The sequence below is a fragment of the Falco punctatus genome, assembly GCF_963210335.1.
Source record: "Falco punctatus genome assembly, contig: scaffold_103, whole genome shotgun sequence".
Lineage (NCBI taxonomy): Eukaryota > Metazoa > Chordata > Aves > Falconiformes > Falconidae > Falco > Falco punctatus.
In genome coordinates this window covers 166,339-187,860 of record NW_027660142.1, presented here as the reverse complement: position 1 = coordinate 187,860, position 21,522 = coordinate 166,339, and the positions used below count along the sequence as shown (strand labels likewise).

General features: G+C 48.5%; 1 long non-coding RNA gene across 2 annotated transcripts; it reads right to left on the bottom strand.

Moving 5' to 3' along the window:
* Positions 1 to 11,062: 11,062 nt before the first annotated feature.
* Positions 11,063 to 14,524, bottom strand: LOC308057853. Of its 2 annotated transcripts, XR_013925497.1 has the most exons (3): positions 14,106 to 14,524; positions 12,941 to 13,093; positions 11,063 to 12,604 (listed from the first exon to the last, which is right to left on the bottom strand). It is a non-coding gene; the product is annotated as an uncharacterized lncRNA (long non-coding RNA). The 2 variants fall into 2 exon arrangements; XR_013925496.1 differs by having other exon boundaries at positions 11,063 to 13,093.
* Positions 14,525 to 21,522: the final 6,998 nt, after the last annotated feature.

Sequence of the window (21,522 nt, the reverse complement as noted above, 5' to 3'; positions counted from 1 at the left end):
GTCAGACTTCCAAACCTGAACTTTTCTACAGGTGGAGTCAGGCATTCCCATTTCTATTTCTGCCTATTTTGCATCACTGTGTGACGGCAGCAATTCACCTAGTGACTCCAAACTCAGGTTCTTCACTCATGAAACAGAGAGAAAACATCTCTGTAAAGCAGAGCGGGGAAGTACTGCTCTTCAGGTGCTCACACTCTTCATTCATTTCCATCTCATACTATAGATTTCTATAGCTCTGTTTCTCTCAAATTCAATAGCTCAGTCACTGAGCAAAACCAAGTAATTATGAGCCACAATGCACCACAAGCAGCAAATGCAGAAATGTCAGAGCATGCAGTTTGCGCATAATTTTCATGCCTGATGCCTAAAATTGTTCATCCTAAACTCTTTGGAAAATACTTAGAAATAACTATTTTGTTCACAGCAGGAGAAAAAGATTTTGTTTGTCATACATCTTCCTTTTCCTAGCCAAAACTAATCTGCATCCAGACATGGCACAAAGCATTTTCACTCACTCTTCACACTCAAAAGGCACACATGCAAATAAATACGTTGTCAGCACACACTTAGAAAACTACTCTGTACATAGTCAAAAACTTTAAAGTTTTGCACCAAAAGAAAAGGATAAAAAGGCATTTTGAACATTGTGCTGTTTGCAAAAACTATTCCTTTCGTCTGTTGTCTGTAGCACAGAGTTAGCCATAGCTGCGGATAAAATGAGGGGAACAGCTACAGTCCTGTAGCACTTGACACACGCAGTAGTAGTGACAGCCTGGCACCAAGGGCCATCCCGTGTTAGACACAGACACACAGAGATGCACGGGCATGTGCACTCAGAGAATAGATTCTGGGTAAACAAGAAGGCTAATTTTTCTTTTTTTTTGTGCCCTGAAAAAGAGAGGAAGAGCTAAAATATCAAACCTGAGGTTCTGTGCATATCAATTGGTAAGAGACATGCTGCTGAAACATTAGTTTGGCTTTATGGAAGCAGTCATCAGAAATTCAGTCGCTAACATTTCAGCCATATGGTAACGTGCATCTCATCCTCAGCAGATGAACAGATGTGCCAACAGCTGAAGGGGCAAAAAGCTGGGTTCCAACACACATTTCATTTTTCACTACCTGGAAAAGACTTAGGAGGAAGTTGGGGCCAATTATGGAAAATGAGTAGGGCAGGAAAGAGATCTTCTTAAGTTCCTGTCTTCCCTTTTAAGTACATCAAGCATGCAGAAATTTCTCACACATGCTTTGCACCCAGAAGCAATGCTGGCATTAGCCATAAACCACTGCATATAGGTTAAGGCTGCACTGACCCTCAAATAAAAAAGCCTAATCCATTGTAAATATGCAGAAGACACTCAGTTCTGTTACCACCCACTGCTTGCTACTTTCATTCAGTTTTTAAGGAGTCTGCCTCTGAGGTATGGTCTCTAATTACAATTACAGCAAAACACTGATTAGGATGCACATGGCAACATCATAGGAAACAAATATAAAATTGTCTTGACAAAGTAACTGAATGCATTTATTGGGATGGTATTGCTTTTAAATAGCCTTAATTTCCAAAGAATTATTACTTGCTAAAAAAAAGAACATCTTTATGGATCTTTAAGTTTTTGAGTGCAAGATTCTCCCTCTCTCTCCTGCTAATACCTGAGAGAGTAGACCTAGCATAACTCATCAGGGAATTTGCTGTATTTGACTGCAGGAATGCTCATTGTTCCAATATATTTGGGGGTTTTGTTGTTTACTACAAAGATTGTATGGGTTCTCAGTGAATGAATATGGAAATCAAGTCCCAGTCTGGATTAACCTTCAGACTACCACAAATACATTGTGCTTCTTGGAAGTAATCTGTGTGTTTGTACACACGTGCACATAAACACACACACACACAGAGGCTATATACATCTGCAATTTTATACCTCATTCTGATCAGATTTGTAGTTTGCTTCATGAAATACAGTAATGCAAACCAGGCCACTCATTTCTCTCTGTAACATGAATGTGACCCTATTAGCGTCAACCTTGAGAAGTCCAGGACACAGTGCAAATCCAGGTAAATGGGCTTGGTTAGGGATGTTATATCCACTTTATTCTGGGCTGAGCCTTCATTCTTTCTCCTCCCTTCACTCCCTTCGTTTCCTGGTCCCCATGGCTAATGCTCATAGTCTGCATATGCCCCTACCGTTTGCTTCCATCCTCACAGAAGAAACACCCTATGCTGTTGCTGTCAGGACGTCTGGTGTGGTACACTAGGAGGAGGTTCTAGATACTAGAAGTCGTAAGGCCAACTCTGGGACAGCAACTCAGGAGTCCTTTCCAAAACGGCTGACATCTGTCCAGATCCTTAATTCTACTGAGAGAAAAAGGGGTTTAAACTAAATGAATCACCAACGGGGGTTTCTTTGGAGGAGTCTCATCAAGCACAGGCATAGGCCCCATCCTGCTTATTGTGGTGGCAGGAAAATAAGCAAGCAAGCACATCGTTCAAACTAAGATACAGTTTTGTGCATGCCCCACACCTTTTTGCACATTTTAGACCCGTTCAGCAGTGCAGTTTTATCTTCACTTTGAGCTGATGGCAGCCACTGCTGCATGAAAGCCCCAAAATGGCTTCAGCAGCTGGAACGCCTGTATCAAGACAAAGCAGGGAAAGAGATCTGCATGACCTACTAGAAACAGCTTGTGCTCCAGTGCCCAGACATGAAGATTCACATCATCTAAGAAAAAAAGATTCCCAAAAAAATGCATAAAACCAGCCCCAAATCTCAGCTGCAGGAGCAAGACAGCCTGCCCTTGATTATGGAGATCAGCACAGAAGTCTGTTTAACTCCCAGCCATCCATGCTGAAAATTCCTCAGTATTTGCTTCCTGTCATATTCTTTGCAGAGCAGAGCTCGTATTCAAGAAGTCAAGGACTGTGGTACCCATAGTGCGTTCACAGACTCTGCAGTGTGAACCAGTTTTAGATTCCACCACTTGCCTCCTCAACTGTAACTCCAGAGTGGCTCAGGGCTGAGAGGTTCCCATCCCTGTTCCCTGGGTGTCTCAGCACCACCAGAGATGTTACCTTTGGTACCCCTTGCTGAGGATTCTTCTGTGCATTTTAACCTTTATCTCAGGAGGCAAACACAACATTTTACAGAGGACAGAGACACTCTCTCCCCTCTGTGCTCTTGTTCTGCCTCATGAGAACACAGGGATGATGGGTCCCAGTCTCCTGCTTATCAGCAGTCCTGGAAGTGGACACGGCTCCATGCAGTGCCCGTGGTCAACCGCCAAGTAAAACAGACAAGAATGGGCATGCCTGGGTGAATGCAGCTTTTTCTTCCATCTGGAGCTACAAGCCTTGACGATAAGTGTGTGACTGGGTGTTTTCATCCATAAAGAGATCTTCAAGACGTTGTTACAGGGAGTAGCTGACACATCCCATCTATCTATCTATCTATGTCACTATGGTATCTAGGCACTGTATAATTTCACATTATAGCTGATTATGGAAAACATTTCCCTAGAAGACTGTTGGCCCTTTAGTAACACTAATGCCCTCTTTTGTGACATGCCCCGGGACTGTTACAAGAGCGGGGCTTGTCTGCACTAAGAAATTTACCATTAAAATTATACAGCCATTTCATACTGCATAACTCCCACTCGGGATGCTTTTCCAAAAGAGGCACTTTTCTGATCTTATTTGTGTTACTCAACTGGGGAAAGGCATTATTCTTTGGAATAATAATAGAGATCATGCTGTTACACCTACAGTACTTTAACTACGCTGATAACTGTTGTAACTTTTTTTCAAGCCAACAGACCTTTCTCAGTCTCTGTCATTCTCCATTCATCCAGTACTGTGCCACAGGAGAAATTCTGGAAATCCAAAGAAACCTGCAATGACAGTCTGTAATCTGAGCTTCTGTGAGACCAGGCGTTTTGGGATTGGATTTGTCTCCTCCTGGAATAGACAGGAAAAATCTTCCCCAGCTGATTTCTGCTAAAACCTTGATCTGTGGCCCATCAATGAGCAACTTATTACAAAACCTACATCTTTGTATTTCAAGGTGTTTTGCTTTGGTTGGATGTACTGTTCATGAAAAGATCTAGGTGCCAGAATCAGGCTTTCAACATGCATATTTGCAATGACAAATTCAAAATTCCCTTTCCATTGATGTTCTTGGAGGCATCTTCAGACTTGCTGCTGCAGTCGCTACCACTAAATGCCACTAAATCAGTAAATCCATTTATTGAAATAGTCATACAGAGCTGCAGCAATGACACACAAACTCAATCCAATTCAAAGCTCTTCTAAGCAGAAGGAAATAAAGATTCAGCTCTGTTCTCTGTGAAACTTGAGTAAAAAAGGGTGGAAGCTTATGGATGTATATGGTAAAGAAAAGGCCATTCAGGGGACAATACAAATGAACCCTAGCAATAACTCAACAGGGACAAGAAGGTGAATGGTGTCCCACTCCTTTAGCAAAGCACTGAAAATACCTCTGGGATTGTCCAAGGCCCCTTGATTCAAGATATGTCTTTCCATCAGCTCTCTGAAATGCTCAGCAGTAACATCTGGAACCCCCATCCAATTATCAGATGAAATGCAGGAGGATCAAAGAGAGAGTTTCCCAGCTCTCCTGAGAACAAGCTGGAGCGTGGGATAATCAGCAGCTTCTGACTGCTGCTAACCACCTCTCACTCATTAGCATTTTCCCCCGGCCTCCCCACCTGCATGTGCAGTCCCCTCTGCCTCCAGAGTACCAAGGGCCCCTCCATGCGTGTTTCTTTAAACCTGCCTGTAACAGTCGCTGCCCTGACACATCCTACAAGTTTATAGCGGTCTCTTTTCTCCTCTCGCCATTAACTGGAGGCAACGCCTTTTGGGACATACTTGCACTGCTTGGGAGTGGGGATGAGGGCAACAGATGGGAGGGTTGGGGGGGGTCAGGAGCTCCAGGGATCCTGGTGCATCTCCAGACGGGTGACACCAGGCGAAGAAGGTCCCCCGTGGAGAGTCAGCCAATTCACGACAATCACACCAATATGGCTACGTGCCGTGCTCACTTTATTAAACAAACAGGTCGTATTTATAACTTAAACCGGCCGCCCACCCGACTTTACACACAGGTGATTGGATAAAAGACTCTGGCCATGCGGGCACCCGTGTCACATGCTGCAGGCACCTGATCAGAGTGTGCCAATGACTGTGTCGATTCTGCGGTTCCCAGGACTTGCTCTGCACCTGGCTTCTTGTTCACGCATAGCTTGTTTTATTTCTCACACTGCTTGTTCCAAGGACAATTTAAAGTTGCTCTGCAGCTTCAACTAACAGGCCTTGGTTGTCCAACCTGGACAACGGTAACATATGTCCTCGGTCCTTTAAAAATCCCTCTACACCCCTCCAGCTTTCCTGTCAGTCCCTTCAGGTACGGGGAGCTGCTCTAAGGTCTCCCTGGAGCCATTTCTTCTCCAGGCTGAACAAACCAAACTCCCTCAGCCTGTCTGCACAGCAGAGGGGCTCCAGCCCTCTGAGCATCTCCACGGTCTCCTCTGGACTTGCTCCAACAGCTTCATGTCTTTCTTATGTTGAGGGCCTCAGAGAAGACACAGCACTGCACGGGGAGGGTCTCACGAGAGCAGAGCAGAGCAGAGCAGAGGGGGAGAATCCCCTCCCTCGCCCTGCTGGGGATGTAGCCCACGGCATGGTTGGCTTTCTGTGCTGCAAGCACACGTTGCTGGGCCAAGTTGAGCTTCTCATCCACCAACACCCCACAGTCCTTCTCCTCAGGGCTGCTCTCCATCCATTCTCTGCCCAGCCTGTGCCTGCGCTTGGTATTGCCCCAGCCCACACGCAGAACCTGGCACTTGGTGCCTCTTTCCTACTTTCCGTTAGATCTAGAGATGTGGGTGACTTCCCTTCTACGGAACGTGCAGCAAGAGCACTATGTCAAATCAAGGTTCTCTCTCTTTGAGTTTCAAAATTTTTTCACAGATTGGTACTTGCATAACGGCTGCTTAGAAAAGAAATCTTTGCCCAGAGGAGCCTGCTGTGTGGCCCAGCTCCCAACGAGGTGTTCAGGCCTGGACATAACTTTTAATACCAAAGTGCAAACCACTTCTGTTTTGATGGAGTTCTGAGAGTTCCGACACCGTTTAGGTAACAGCATGAAATGTTGGCATGTGGCTGAACTCTGTTGATTCAATAGCTGGTAAATATTCCCTGGCCAGCCTTCCAAAAGTAATCTGCCCAGGGGGATGCAGGAGGCTTGGCAGCAAGTAAAGCAGGGCTCTGCAGGGTAGGGGGGTGGTTTCTCATTGAACGTGTCCTCAGGGAGACTGACATGTTTGAAGCAAATGGGAGGCTGGTGGAACAGGTGCACACAGCCAGTGTGCATGTTGTAAATAGATGTTGTGATTGCTAGCCTTAGGCTCTGTGTTAGCAATTACTATATCCAAATATAAAAACATTGGAAAATATCAGAGCTGCACAACACAGGACAGCCCTGGGAAGCACAAAAGCCAGGAAACAAAACCAGTGCATTTACAGGTACCTTAACTCCGCATCTTCGTGTTACATGGTTTGCTGTTAGATGCTGGCAAAACAGAGTGTATTACCTCTGGAAGAACTAAATTCTGCAGCAGAGTAATAGTGAGTGCTGCTTATCGTATGGAGCCTTCCCCTCTTTGTAGACAAGTCAGCTAAGAAGTTAATTGTATTTGTGATTGTTTCGCTAAAAATGGTCTGGCGCTGGAGGCTGTCCCAGTGTGCCTCCCCAGCCAAGGGCAAAGCCGTGTCTTTTTGCTACTGTAACGTTTTTCCTTGCTTGCTAATACCGCTGTAATGGTACCCAGTAATTTACAAGCGGAGCTGCAACCCTTTGCAGCCTGGGGTCAGATGAGAAGATGCCGACAAGTGATGTTACAAGGTGGGACAAGTGCTTGCCCCTGTGTCTCTCTCACTTTCGTGCACTCTTCAGCCTTTGCCCTCAAGACTGAAGCCTTTTGGCCAGGAGGCTCCGTGAGGGCCATGGCTGCTTCTGGAGTGCCTTGTGCAGATTATGTAACAGATAATAAAAACGATTATTGGTAATGAATTATTTAAGATTTTGTTACTCCCCTGTTTTCCTTTTTCCCGACGCAAAGTTTCCCTTACTTTCTGCTATGAGGTCCCCCTTTTTTTAACTTATTACTGTGAGATTCTGCCTTATTCCGTCCTGCCCCCCGCTTTCCATTGCGAGGCCTCCGGGCTTTTAATAGGATTTGGCAGTAACCTTGGTTTGCTCGATCTGCCCTCAAGATCGCTAGCGACCACCCCTTGGTCAGCAAACCCCCTTCCCAAGGTACCTTTTCCTCCTGGGGACTACGCTGCTCACCTGACGTCTCCATGCATCTTACCAGCCTCGGTGGCCACAAGCCAGCGATGCGCCACTGCTCCAGCGGCGTGCTCAGAGGCTCTACCTGGGAGGTGTCCTTTAAACACCCCTAAAAAACCCAAATCCAGCCACACCCCGGTGACAACAACAAAGCCACAAGCTCTACCTCCTGCACCAAGGGCTTCAGAGTCGAGAGGGAGCACCCACGTCCTCGTGAGCACCCGCTGGCAGGGGCCACTGGGTTTCCTCTCTCACCTGAGGCTACCACCCAGCACGGTGCACCATCTAGGCTTCCCCCCCCACCCTCACAGCCGGCTGGGGAGCTTCACAGGTGAGCAAGAATGGCTCCCACCAGGGCAGCGTGCCCCCTGGGCTTTGCCGGGGATGTGCAATAGAGTTCATTGCATGTGACAAACTGACAGGGGGCAGGAGGCAATGAAGAGGTCCGCCAGGCAGCTCGCTATCCAAATGCGGACGCTCATCTCCCCCCGAGCTCTCCCCATGGCCAGCCCCACGGATCCCACACAATTCAGCCACCCGCCCCATCTCCCTGAGGGGAGCAGGTTTGCAGGCGCTTGCCTGACCTGCAGCTGCTCCATCTGCCTCTCCAAGGCTGCCACTTTCATCTTCCAGCTCTTCCTCAGCTGCTTCTCTTGCTGCAGCACCTCTGACTTCTCAGAGAGCTCGTTCATCAGCTTGCCGCACCACTCCTGTAACCTGGCCACCTCAGCGTTTTGCCTGCACCAACAGAAGCAGCGTTATTGCAGCCCGCAGGCCAGTCAAGCATCCCTGGCGTTACCCAGGGGGAACACATCCTCCTGTGGGCCTGATAACAGGGCTTGAAACATCTCAACGGTTGTGTTGGCCTGCTTCTCGGACACGCCTGGTCCTTCAGGGATGGGGTGGAAGGAGCTGACACATCAATTTCAAAAGCTCCTCCATCACAGGAGACATTCCTTTCTCATGAAATAGAAGACGCAAGGATCTGTGTTCCCAGACACAGGAGAAAGCACTCTAAGCAGCTGGAGTCTGCTCCGTAATTAATTGACCACTGTTAATCACCAGGCAGTAGGGGTGGTGGTGGGTGGTGGGCTCTCAGCTTGCCATTCCCTCAGCCAGAATTCAGCAGGACCCCTTTTTCTTGCCTGACCAGAGACAGGTCATGCACATACCGCACAGCCCAAGTGTGATTTGCACGTCCCTTCTCCATCATGACCCCCAAAGCTGCAGTGCTGGGGGGACAGGACACGTGTCTACCCAGTCCTGCCTGCGTGGAATCTCTGGTGTGTCTAATATAGAGGCTGAGCACACGCAGACTTCTCTGGGAACAAAATGGAGGCGGGTCTGGCCTTCATCCCCCTTCCTGGCCTTGGTTCTTCACACACCCCAGAGGTACCAAGTACTCTGGGGGCCTTTTCCCCCCACCAGCTCCTCAAATCCCACTGATGTCAGCGCCAGGCTCAGCAGCTTTATTGTGAGGAGGCAGGCACCAAGCTGTGACGTGGTCTCTGCCATTTCCCAATAAACCAACTTGAAATAAAAAAAAAAAAAAAAAGAAAAATTATTTAAAAAGAAGAAAACCTGGGGGAAAAAGGGTGGTTTTGTGTGGAGTTTCAAAAGGAAAGCCACAAGAAGGGGAGAGAGAAGGCAGTGCCCAAGGACCTCCACCACACAGCACCCGCAGGGACAGAATTTCAGGGGTGCGCTGAGGCTTAAGAGAGCAGGAGCAGCCTGCGCTGGGCTGGCGAGGCTGTGCTGCTGTGCCCTGTCCCCATGCTCACGCTGCTGTGCCCTGTCCCCACGCTCAGCCTGACCCCATGGCAGGGGACCTCGGGGTGCAGCCAGTGTGAGGACACTCGTGGCTGGAAGGGAAGGCTTCTCTCCTTTGCGTATCTTGGAGAAAAAACAGAGGGGATGGCTGTTTGCAGCACAGCAAGCAAGGCGGGGAATAAAGGATCTGCTCCCGGCCACAGCAGGGTCCTTCTTCAGTGACCCCAAACACCTGGCTGGCTTGCAAACTTAATAAAAAATTAGTAAATAATAACGGGAAAATGAAGCAAGGATAAGCTCTTTTCACTACATCATTGTAAATGCATCGACACCCAGAAATACACAAAAAGATACGTGCCAAGAGCCACCCATCAAAGAGAGGCTTCCTTCCATGCTGGGTCTCACTTTCACACTTCTTGCACTCCAACAAACAAAAAAACCCAAAACAAACCAAAAAAAGTAAAAAAGAAAGAAAAAAAATAATTTCACCAGTTGATGTACAAACAGAGTCTTCCCTTTTCACAGATCTGTGGGTTCTGCCTGCCCCGATGTGGTCGGTGCGGTGCCCTTGGGAACAAACGGTAGTTGTACAAAACAGTATGAAGATTTTCTTACAAACATATGCCTCCAGTGTTTACTGGTTGGGTTTTTGTGTTTGGGGTTTTTTTTAAGTTTCAAAACTAGGTTTTAGGTCACAAATGGCTTGCAACTTTTTTCTACAGTAAATCAGGCATATATTTTTAGTTTTAGTTTTAGGAATGTGTAAGGCATTTTGGTAAGCTGACAGTAAGGTCTAGGTCACAGACTCATCAAGCTGAAGTCCCTTCCTTCAAACTGTCCTCTTCCCCCTGGAGAAGGAAAAGAGAGGTGGGTTACTCAACTGGGTCTCAACCTTATTCTCATGGCAGCTCAAGTGTTATCGATTTGTTAATAAGTTAAGATTGATTGATTATATTAGATTGATTGATTGATTTTATAAAATCATTTAATAGAATTAAAATATAGAGGAATAAGAAAATTTTTATGGAAAATTTACAGCTATATAGTAGAAGTAGTTATGACATCTTTTGTACGTCCTGTACCAAGGCTAGAAGAAGGGCCTGGAACTATTGTGGAAAAACTTAGGTAATAACTTTAGGGTTGAAAGGTTCCTTTGTACTTAACCAGTCTTCTTTACGTAGAGGTGCATTGAAATGTCAGAGGATGAGATTAATGGGAACTGGGGAGAGTCGACTGGAACAGCTTGTAGGTGCCTGCCAAGAAACTGTGAACTTTAGTAAAAGGTAATTCCGGCAGGGGGAGATCGCGACCACCGACTCATATACCACCTACCCAAATCGTACCCCAGACCCATTTCTAGACCTTTCTAAGCTTTACTGCGCAGAATCGGATATAGGAGGAGAGTATGTAAATGATTTATGGGAAATGTTATGATTATGCATGAATATTTAATGAATATGTATATGTATGAATATGTATGAATAAGTTCTATATATGGAATCTGAGTGTGGGACCTGGTGTGCGTTGATCGTGAGAGGACTCGTCAATAAAGAAGTGTCTGCTTATCTACATCACATTGGTGTCGATAAGTTCTTCATTCCGAGATTTCGGTAACACAAGCATCAAAGCGTTTCACAGATGGGCCAGGTCCTGCCTTTTGAGAAGGGAGAACCATGACCACCATCTCCTGTGCTCCCAGAGCTTCCCAAAAGCCACCCAGATGGTTTCTGGCAGCAAGTGCCACCTTGTCTCCGGTTTTCAACCGCTGCCTGACAGGCGCTTCCCCCTGCCCTCCACCAGCACCAAGGGGAGGGATGGCTGTGGCTACCACCAGTACCGTTTCCTGAAGCTGTTCTTTACACTTCTTCATTCTCCCTTTGGCCAGTTGGTCCTGGGTAACCTTCAGTCGCTCCTGTAGTTCGCTTGCTGCCTGGCCCCGGTTCTTTCTCTTTTTTTTTTCCTAGTTTTTCCTACATGGGAGTCAAAAGAAGGCATCTGCCTGAGTCTCCCTTGGCCGTCTGGTGACACTCCCCCCTCCAAAACATCTCGGGTCACCTCAGGTCTCCACTGAGCTGCCTCGGTAGCCACAAGCCAGCGATGCACCACTGCTCCAGCGGTGTGCTCAGAGGCTCTACCTGGGAGGTGTCCTTTAAACACCCCTAAAAAACCCAAATCCAGCCACACCCCGGTGACAACAACAAAGCCACAAGCTCTACCTCCTGCACCAAGGGCTTCAGAGTCGAGAGGGAGCACCCACGTCCTCGTGAGCACCCGCTGGCAGGGGCCACTGGGTTTCCTCTCTCACCTGAGGCTACCACCCAGCACGGTGCACCACCTAGGCTTCCCCCCCCACCCTCACACCCGGGGGGAGCAGGTTTGCAGGCGCTTGCCTGACCTGCAGCTGCTCCATCTGCCTCTCCAAGGCTGCCACTTTCATCTTCCAGCTCTTCCTCAGCTGCTTCTCATGCTGCAGCACCTCTGACTTCTCAGAGAGCTCGTTCATCAGCTTGCCGCACCACTCCTGTAACCTGGCCACCTCAGCGTTTTGCCTGCACCAACAGAAGCAGCGTTATTGCAGCCCGCAGGCCAGTCAAGCATCCCTGGCGTTACCCAGGGGGAACACATCCTCCTGTGGGCCTGATAACAGGGCTTGAAACATCTCAACGGTTGTGTTGGCCTGCTTCTCGGACACGCCTGGTCCTTCAGGGATGGGGTGGAAGGAGCTGACACATCAATTTCAAAAGCTCCGTTTCCATCACAGGAGACATTCCTTTCTCATGAAATAGAAGACGCAAGGATCTGTGTTCCCAGACACAGGAGGAAGCACTCTAAGCAGCTGGAGTCTGCTCTGTAATTAATTGACCACTGTTAATCACCAGCCATTTCAGACTTTCTACAAAAACAGAGTGCCAAATTCTTCCCCCTAGCTCCTGGTTGCTCTGTATGCACCAGGCAGGTCTCGGTTCTCTGCAGCACCGCTCCCATCAAAGAGCCAGCGACATTTCTTCTGAAGTTGGTGAGCACAAGCTCTCCGAAGTGTGGAGAAATGCTGCAGCGCCTTCTGGTCCCCTCTGCCCCCTCCGCTAGCATCAGCACAGGTGACTCCAAAGCAGAGAGGGCTTCCCCTGCCCTTCCACTTGGGAAAAGCATCCTTGTTTCCCCTGCCAGGCCCACAAAAGCCATTTGGCAATCTCTTCCTCACTCCCTCCTCTACCTCCAGCTAGCTGGGGCGTCTGTAGAAGCACCCTCAAGAAAGGGGGTGGCCAATCATGATGGACAGCCACCCCCAGGGCTTGCCAGAGGGCGGCCCCAGGCTCTGCCCCCCACCCCCACCCCTAGTCTTACTTGCTCTCCATCTGACTTCTGATCTGGCAGGAGGCATCGCTCAGGATGGAGTTCTCCTGCTGCAGGCGAGCCAGCTGCGTGTTAGGGCCATTCTCCAGCTGCTCCTGCAGGGTGCGGATCTAGGGAGAGACCAACAGGGGTTAATGCCGCCGCTGCCAGCCCCTCAGCTCTCCCCTGAGGAGCCCACTCCATGGGCAAGAGGGACTGGCAAGGAAGCCACAGCGAGGTGTCTGCTGATGCTGACAGCCCCTGCGGCTGCTGCATCCCATGAGGATGCTCCCACATCCCTCTTCTAGCGTGAGCACCACGGCTCAGGAGCACTGCGGGGCTCTCGCCCCTCCCCGAGGCTCTGGTCCCCTCGTCCACCTCGGTCTTCTCCAAAAGACCAGGCAGCTGCCACCGAGGGCCAGCCGGCAGCCAGCGGAGGAAGCTGCAGAGCACCGCGTGGGGCTCACCTTGCCCTGCAGCTGCTGCGTTTCGCTGACATGGTCCTGGTAGCTGGCCTGCATGCGTACCTGCACCGCTGCCATCTCCTGCTCGCGGGCCAGCAGCTGCTCCTTCAGCTTGCCCTCCAGGGTTGTCGCCTTGGCCCGCTCGGCCGCCAGCTCCTTCGAGGAGAGAAGCCACCCGGTCAGTTTCAGCGTAGGAACTTCCCTGCTTTAAGGGGACTCGAACCAAGTGGCCTCCTAGCTCAGAAGACTTTAAGAAGTGTAACCCTTTCGGCGCTGCCCCCAGGCCCAGCTACACCGTCCGCACTTACATTTCCTCCTGCATTAAGCTTTGGGCTCAGTGGCCACTGGATGCCACTGTTGTTCCACATTGGGCCAGCTAAGAGACAGGAGTGATGGCCTGGAATTTTATTCCCCTCCCCGGCCCCAGGATCAACATCATCACATCAAGTTTGCGGCAAAGCAGGAAAACTAAAAAAAGAAAACACCCCCACAAATGAAACACAGACTCCCCCTCCGCCCCCTGCCAAGGCAGGGGTGCTCTCTTGGCCGGCTGGGTGATGCCGTGCCGCTGCCCTGGGCTGCCTGCACAGGCCGGGGTTTAGCACAGCACTCAGTGCACAGGGTGGCTTCGCCCTCTCCTCTCCTGCCTGCAGGCAGATGGACCTGCTGCAGCAGGGTCCTGGCGGCTGCGGGGCAGGAGGTGCTGAGCACGACGCGCCGGGGGTCCCTTCTAACTTCAACACCCAACGAGAGGTGGAGGCAAGGGGCTGAGTCAGGCAAGGCGGCTGTAAATAGGATCAGGCTCCTTAAAAAGGGACTGTTCAACACCTTCTCAGCTCAGGGGCTCTGCCAAGAGATGAGAAGGGCTTTATTGTCCTCCGTAAAGCAGCAGAAAGCTGCAGTCTCTTACGGGCACGGCTTTAGCCCGCTCCTGCTGCGGCTGCCAACAGGGCACGTGCCTCCCCGGGCTGGATCAGGCCCAGGAGAGGAGCTCAGGTGGGCATCTCCTCCCCTTTTTGGGGAGAAAACAGCAAATGGATGAAGGGCCCAGAGAACCCCTGGGCTTCACCTCCAAGGGCGGGTAAGACGCGGGGAGAGGGAGGCACATGGCGAGCCGTGAGGCGCAGAGCCTGTGCCAGGGGTGCTGGGAGGGCTGCGCGGCACTTACCTGACTCAGCTCCTCCACCTTGTTTCTGGCAGCGGCTGCAGCCTCCTGCTTAGTGGCGAGCTGCTTCTCCTTCTCCTCCAGCTGGCGTTTCAGGACAGTGACAGGGTCACCCTTCTGCTTGGCCTGCCGGCACAGGGTGGCACATCAGCGGGGACCACCACCTCCGCATCCAACCCCTCCACCCCACACGCACAGGGTCCTGCCCTCTGCTCCAGGGGAAAATTCAGCTCCCGTCTCTAAGGCTGACCCTCGGGGGACAGCCTGCCCGAAAACGGGCTGCCTTCGCCCCTCCGCACCCCCGGAGGCTTGGCCCAGCCCTGGTGGACACGACGCTGCTGGCAGCCCTACCGCGTGCCAGGTGTCCTGGACGATGCCCGCTTTCTCCGTCAGGATCTCGATGAGCTGCTGGGCCTCCCCCTCACTGAACACCATGCTGCTGACTGTGGACACAAGCGTCTTGTAGGGCAGGTAGAGGGGCCCATCCGAGTCCGCAGGTGCTGGGGAGGAGAGAGGAGGGTTTGGGAGTGCTTGAGCCAACGGCAGGGCTGAGTAGCATCACCTCAGTTGACTTCAACCCCATAACTGCCATTTCACGCCAGCAACCGCCCAGATGTCCACAGCCAAGTTTGATACCTCTCTAACTGAAAGCAACGTGACGAGTGCTGGGGACGGCACCCACCACAGACAAGTGTTCCCTGAGCCAGCTGCCACCTCTGCCTGGCTCTGCTACTGCTCCTGCCGCCCTGCCACCACCCTCCATCACACTGAGCGATTCCAGACGGAGCTGGGCACGCTTTGCTAATGCCAGGGAGCAGAGACATGGTGGGCATCAGAAGCTGGACTCCATCGTGACACAGCCTCGCTGGGGGACTGTCGCTCCATGCAGCGGTGCCAGTGATGCAGAGCAGCAAGGTCATCTCCTGCCTTTCACCAGGTAGGTTCGTTCCAGCTCTTTGCTAAGGGAACGAGATGACTCCAGCCCTTCTTCGATCCCTCTGCCGGCTTACCCGACGGGGATATATGCAGAGGAACTTGGCCTTACCTGGCTCGCTCTTCTTCTTGGATGCAGCCACCTTCTTGACAGGTCCATTATGCTTCTGCTCCTCATGGGCTGGAAGAACATTGCTTTTCTTTATGGTGACAGAGCTGACCACTGGAGCACTTTGGTGCGCCTCTGGGACCTGTCCATTAGGTTTCTCTTGATTTTTCTTTCCTTTTCCTTTTTTCTCAACAGCTTCCTCTTTCTTCTTTTTCTCTTTTTCCTTCTGCTGAGTCTTCTTAAGCCCTTTGCCTTGCTTGGCCAAGGCTTCCTCAGAAGGACGGAGGACCTTCTCCACGAAGGTGAACACCAGGAAGATCCCAATGGCCGATACCAGCATCAAACCTCCAAAGAGCACAACCTTCAGCATCTGAGGGTCATAGACACCCATCCTGCCTTATTCTTCTGTGCCTGCAAGACACCAGAACAACAGTTGCAGGAGCGGTCTGCAAACTGGGACCATGCGCGGCAATCAGTTAGCTGAGGGGAATTTGCTCGAGCTTGTCTAGACAACAATTAACATGATGAGGCATGTTTGCAGAGCACAGGGGGGTGGGAGACGGATGGCGCCAAGGATGGCGCCAAGGAAAGGTAACACCTTGCTGTTGATTGCTGGTAGTTAACCACCAATCAGGGATTGCCTGGTATGCAGTGCTTAGCTTCAAGAACCAATTAGTTTGAAATGCGCAGCTTTTGAAAGTGTTTATAAACTCGTGTTTCTGTACAATAAACTGACATTTGCTTGCATCAAGCTGCGTCCCGTCTCTTCATTCGCCGCAAATTGGTGACCCCGACGTGATCCGTTTAAGGATCTATAGTGAAGGGCTCTCGAATCGCCTATCTGAGTGACATGCAGCGAATCCCACAGAACTTTGAATGATCTGCTGAAAGGAAGCAGGAGCCGGCCAGAAATCCCTCCGGAGTTGAGAGGTGAGCTGTGGGAAATCCGTAACGGGGAATCAGGCTTCGTCCCCAGAAGGAGACGTTTACGAGCTTATGAAAGGTCTTCTTAATAAACATAAGAAAAATATCTCTGGGCAAGACCTTAAAGCAATGCTCAAGTGGGTGCAAGTAAATATGCCCGCAGTGACTGCATCTACAATTTTTACGCGGGAACTTTGGGACGACACAGGGGTGAAATTATGGGATTCTGCGACAAAAGGCAATATTGAGTCCCACCGTCTGCTTTCTTCATGGAGAGTTATTTTTGAGACTATGAAAGCAGAGGAAGGAGAGGAGGAGGAATCGCAAGCTCCTATAGCTCTTTCCTTATCAGCCTCTAAGTCACAGTGCTCTAGACCCCTGGGTGTCAATGCAGTGGGGTATCCGCCAGAAGAAGATCCTTTTGACGCAGGACCGATAGACTGTGAAAAAGAACCTGATTTATACCCTCCTGATCTACGTGATGTGTGGACAAAAATAAAGAAACAAGCCTTAAAGGAGGGGGATTTAGAAATGGCTAAAACTATAGTTGCTCCGGTCTTGTATTCTCAGGGTCGGGCAGGGGGAGCACGATGGGAGCCTCTTTCTTTTTCGGTTGTTAAAAAACTGCGCCGCACAGTCACAGAACATGGTATTTCTTCTCCCTATTTTATAAGTCTGTTATCTTCTGTGTTTGATACTTATATCATGACTCCTCATGATTTGAAATCTTTAGCACGATTGCTATTAACCCCGACTCAGTATACGTTGTGGGAGTCGCATTGGAAAGGAGGATTGCAAGCACTCCTGCTCACGTATGTTAATCATAATGATCCTGTATTAGCTGCACTGACAATAGAACATCTTACGGGCACCGGTGCACATGTTGATCCGGTAACACGGGCTCAACACTGCCCCCGTGCGACTCTCGAGGCAATTAGAGAAGAGGCGAAAAAGGCTTTTTTCCAGGTTCCTGACGTACAAAAGCCACAAAAAGCCTTTACTAACATCACTCAGGAGTCTCGAGAACCTTATATGCAGTTTATTGATAGACTAAAACAGGCTTTGGAACGTCAAGTAGATAATGCGGAAGCTCGGGATATATTGCTAACAAAACTAGCTGTTGAAAATGCTAATGCTGATTGTAAAAGGCTATTGAAGTCTCTTCCCAACCCAAACCCCACTCTGGTGGAAATGGTGGAAGCATGTAACCGAATCGGTACGGTTGACCACAAGTTTGAAGCTATGGCTGCTGCTTTTGCAGCGATGTGTGGTGTGGGGAATTGCTATGGTTGTGGTAAGCCTGGTCATCTAAAGAGAAATTGTCTTGCTCGGGCTGCGGGGAATAAACAACAACCTCCTGGTCCTGGAGTTTGTCCGACATGTCAGAAAGGGCGTGATTATGCTAATCGATGTCGATCTAAGTATGATTTCCAGGGACAACCGATACAGGGAAACCGACCGCGGAGCGCGGGGCAGCGACGCGCGCAGACACAAGTGCCACAGCTGACATTTCAACAAGCTCGGAGAGAAGCACCGACACCTCAAGTCTCTGTCCAGCAACCTCAGGCAGCGCAGGATTGGACCTGGCAACCTCACACACAGTAACGTTGCTCGATTCCTCGGTTCATTTATTATCAACAAATGTCAAAGGATCATTACCCCCTGATACACAAGCTCTGTTAATTGGTAGATCTTCCACAACATTGTCTGGTCTATTTGTTTTACCAGGTGTTATTGACTCTGATAGTGTGGACGAAATCAAAATCATGGCATGGACTCCATTTCCACCCTGTACGATACCTCAAGGTAGTAGAATAGCGCAATTGATTCTGATCCCGGCAGGGGTAAGCTCTCTTACCACTGATCACCCTCTGCAGAGGAGAGGAGGTTTTGGTTCTACAGGGTTGCCTCACATTTTGTGGGTACAATCTATTTCTCCACAGCGACCTATGTATCAGTGTACCCTTATTTACAATGACCAACAAATAGCACTAAATGGGATCATTGACACTGGAGCTGATGTCACAGTAATTTCTCAAGCCAAATGGCCTCCGCAATGGCCACTGACTAATGTCTCTCAGACACTGGCTGGGATAGGGGGGACCGGTAACAGTCGTCAGAGTTTGGAACTAATTCGAATTCAAGGACCAGAGGGACATGTGGCTTCTGTTAAACCTTTTGTGCTACCTGTCCCTATGGTTTTGTGGGGACGTGATGTATTGTCACAATGGGGAATGTCCATCCGTACACATTTTTAGATGGGGCCATTGAAGTGCGTGACACCCTGAAAATAACCTGGAAAACTGATGTTCCTATTTGGGTGGATCAATGGCCCCTTCCTTTGGAAAAACTTCGCACACTTCAAAACTTAGTCTCAGAACAACTGTCCAAAGGACATATTGTACCCTCTACCAGCCCATTGAATTCACCAGTTTTTGTTATTAAAAAACAAACTGGCAAGTGGCGCTTGCTCCATGATCTCAGAAAAATTAATGATGCTATGGAAGATACGGGAGCCCTCCAACCTGGTCTCCCGTCTCCAACTATGATCCCTCGAGATTGGCATCTAACTGTCATAGATCTTAAAGATTGTTTTTTCAGTATCCCATTGCATATAGATGATACCCCAAAATTTGCCTTTTCCATTCCAAGCATCAACATGCAAGCTCCATTGCAGAGATATCAGTGGGTTGGACTGCCACAAGGTATGAAAAATAGCCCTACAATGTGTCAATGGTACGTTGCAAAAATACTCAGTCCTGTCCGAAATGCTATGCCTACTGTGTTATTGTATCATTATATGGATGACCTTTTAGTGGCAGCACAACATCACGAAGTCATGGAGAAAGCTGTAGCCCTTGTCACAGATGCCGTGAATTCGGCAGGTCTCTGTATAGCACCAGAAAAGGTCCAGAAGTTTCCCCCTTGGAAATATCTGGGCTGGCGAATAAGAGCACACACTATTGTTCCTCAACCATTGCAGATCAATACCAATGTAAGAAACCTGCATGATGCACAAAAATTACTGGGAACAATAAATTGGGTTCGACCATTATTGGGAATTTCTAATACAGACTTGGGTCCTTTGTTTGACCTACTAAAAGGGGACACTAATCTTTGTTCTCCACGTAGTCTTAACTCTGAAGCAGATACATCTTTACAAAAGGTTGCCTCAGCTATCGCTTCTCGACAGGCCCACCGATGGGCTCCTGAACTACCTTTTTACTTGATTATTTTAAACCCTGCACGACAGCCTCATGCCCTGATATTTCAATGGGACCTTCAGAACTCAGACCCCCTGTTAATTATTGAATGGATCTTTTTACCTAACCAGTCTACAAAAACTATTTTGACACAACATGAAATGTTTGCCTCTCTGATTGTTAAAGCTAGATCACGCCTGTTAACCTTATCAGGGAAGGATTTTGTCTGTATTTGTCTACCAATAACAACAGTATACTTACAATGGCTTTATCAGCAATCAGACACCTTTGCTATGGCACTTGCTGACTATACAGGTCAAATAACTTCCCATCCACCTTCACACAAACTGTTTAACATTGACTTTCGTCTGATGTTAAAACCCAGAAGAAGCGAACAACCCTTACAGGCACTTACTGTCTTTACAGATGGATCAGGCAAATCACATAAATCTGTTCTTCTATGGTGGGATGATCAACGGAGACAATGGGATTCGGACATAGAGACAGTCTCCGGTTCACCTCAAATAGTAGAACTGAATGCAGTTGTTCGTGTTTTCCGAAAATGGAACGTACCACTCAATCTTGTTACTGATTCTGCTTATGTTGCAGGTATTGTTACACGAGCTGAAGCTTCTGTGCTGCGAAATGTTTCACATTCACAACTTTTTACCCTGTTACAGGAACTTATTTTCCTTTTGGACTCTCGATCTGCACCTTATTTTGTTATGCATATTAGGTCTCATACCTCACTACCTGGTTTTCTTGCAGAAGGTAACCGACGAGCTGATCTATTGACGTGACCAGTTCAAGTACTGCCAGACCGTATTGCACAAGCTAAACTGAGTCACTCCTTTTTCCATCAAAATGCTGGAGCTCTTAAACGACAGTTTGACCTTACTTCTCACCAAGCATCAAATATTATTGCTGTCTGTCCTGATTGTCAAAAACATTCTTTCCCATCAATTGCTGCAGGAGTTAACCCTAGAGGATTACAAAGCCTACAATTATGGCAAACAGATGTCACACATTATTCTGAATTTGGTAACCTTAAATATATCCACTCTTCCATTGATACATTTTCAGGTGCCTTGTTTGCCTCTTGTCACACAGGGGAAAAGGCACGAGATGTTCGTAGACATTTAATGCGTGCTTTTGCTACATTGGGTATTCCCTTAAAGATAAAGACAGATAATGGTCCAGCTTATGTTTCAACAACTATAAAAACCTTTTTTGCCCTATGGGGCATAACTCATATTACTGGCATTCCTCATTCCCCCACCGGTCAATCTCTCATTGAACGGTCTCATCAGTCTCTAAAACGTTTATTACAACAACAAAAAGGGGGAATGGGAATGGCTATTCCGGAGGAACGGTTACAGAAAGCATTGTATGTTTTTAATTTTTTGAATTGTTCTTTAATAGATAACAACCCACCGATAGTTCGACATTTCACTGCAAATGCCTCCTTCGAGGCACGGGTTAAAGCCCCAGTATTGGTCCGAGATCCAGAAACAGGTAAAATTATGGGACCATATCCTCTTGTTACATGGGGAAAAGGTTATGCTTGTGTCTCTACAGAAAAAGGACCTAGATGGATCCCAGCGAAGAATGTAAGACCTTTCCGTGAACCTTTACCGCAGACAACTGATAGCGACACTGACCCTACAGAATGAAATAAAAACTGTGTGAGGATTACTGTTTTGCATTAATGTTAGATACCCAAAATCAGGACATAGAATATAGATTTCGCTTTTTACAGCGCCTAGAACGAACACTATCACCCTGGATCAAACCACTTAACAAAGGTAATACTCTTGGACTAAGCATGGGAACAGGACAACTCACAGGACAACTCGGACAATGATTCCATTGACACTGATGAGGGGAATGGAGGATTCATAATGAGAGAACAACTAGGTATTGTGAAGGAGAATAGGAAAGATAAACATGATTATTTAGTGTTTAATAGGTGTCTGCACAGTTGTAGAGATATATAGCTATGTAACTACATGAATGATTCCTGCCCTGAGCCTGGTGGCGCATACAGCTGCGGTTTGTGTCCTGGCTCAGAGATGTAAATAGGGGCTTCTCTGTTATGGTAAAGTGTCTCTCTTTGCATAAAAAAGAGGGAATGAAGGGAATGACCCCAGAGGTATGTTCAGAGAAGGCATGCTATGTTTCGGACTTTTTGACTGAACCAGTTCTTGTTTGGTGTGCCCTTCCACCTATGTATAATATTAATCCAAAAGAA